Consider the following 1,561-nt stretch of genomic DNA (forward strand, 5'->3'; position numbering starts at 1 on the left):
TACAGTTGAGAACAGAAGTGAGTCAAACAGTCAGGGCAGGCAGGGACAAGGTAGGACTAATAAATTAAACTGCATTTATTTCAATGCAAGGGGCCTAACAGGGAAGGCAGGTGAACTCAGGGCATGGTTAGGAACACGGGACTGGGATGTCATAGCAATTTACAGAAACATGGCTCAGGGATGGGCAGGACTGGCAGCTTAATGTTCCAGGGTACAAATGCTACAGGAAGGATAGAAAGGGAGGCAAGAGAGGAGGGGGAGCAGCGTTTTTGATAAGGGATAGCATTACAGCTGTGCTGAGGGAGGATATTCCCGGAAATACATCCAGGGAAGTTATTTGGGTGGAACTGAGAAATAAGAAAGGGATGATCACCTTATTGGGATTGTATTACAGACCCCTAATAGTCAGAGAGAAATTGAGAAACAAACTTGTAAGGAGATCTCAGCTATCTGTAAGAATAATAGGGTAGTTATGGCAGGGGATTTTAACTTTCCAGTCATTGACTGGTATTGCCATAGTGTTAAAGGTTTAGATGGAGAGGAATTTCTTAAGTGTGTACAAGATAATTTTCTGATTCAGTATGTGGATGTACCGACTAGAGAAGGTGCAAAAATTGACCTACTCTTGGGAAATAAAGCAGGGCAGGTGGCTGAGGTGTCAGTGGGGGAGAACTTTGGGGCCAGCAACCATAATTCTATCTGTTTTAAAATAGTGATGAAAAAGGATAGACCAGATCTAAAAGTTGAAGCTCTAAATTGGAGAAAGGCCAATTTTGATGGTATTAGGCAAGAACTTTCGAAAGCTGATTGGAGGCAGATTTTCGCAGGTAAAGGGACGGCTGGAAAATGGGAAGCCTTCAGAAATGAGATAACAAGAATCCAGACAAAGTACATTCCTGTCAGGGTGAAAGGGAAGGCTGGTAGATATAGGGAAAGCTGGATGACTAAAGAAATTGAGGGTTGGTTAAGAAAAAGAAGGAAGCATATGTCAGGTATAGACAGGATAGATCAAGTGAAAGGAAGTAGGAGTATACTTAAGAGGGAAATCAGGAGGGCAAAAAGGGGACATGAGATAGTGTTGGCAAATAGAATTAAGGAGAATCCAAAGGGGTTTTACAAATATGCTAAGGAGAAAAAGGGTAACTAGGGAGAGAACAGGGCCCCTCAAAGATCAGCAAAGCGGCCTTTGTGTGGAGCCACAGAAAATGGGGGAGATACTAAATGAATATTTTGCATCAGTATTTACTGTGGAAAAGGATAAGGAAGATATAGACTTTGGGGAAATAGATGGTGACATCTTGCAAAATGTCCAGATCACAGAGGAGGAAGTGCTGGATGTCTTGAAACGGTTAAAGGTGGATAAATCCCCAGGACCTGATCAGGTGTACCCGAGAACTCTGTGAGAAGCTAGAGAAGTGATTGCTGGGCCTCTTGCTGAGATATTTGGATCATCGATAGTCACAGGTGAGGTGCCAGAAGACTAGAGATTGGCAAACGGGGTTCCACTGTTTAAGAAGGGTGGTAAAGACAAGCCAGGGAACTATAGACCGGTGAGCCTGAC

This window comes from Chiloscyllium plagiosum, chromosome 15 (assembly GCF_004010195.1).
Source record: "Chiloscyllium plagiosum isolate BGI_BamShark_2017 chromosome 15, ASM401019v2, whole genome shotgun sequence".
Lineage (NCBI taxonomy): Eukaryota > Metazoa > Chordata > Chondrichthyes > Orectolobiformes > Hemiscylliidae > Chiloscyllium > Chiloscyllium plagiosum.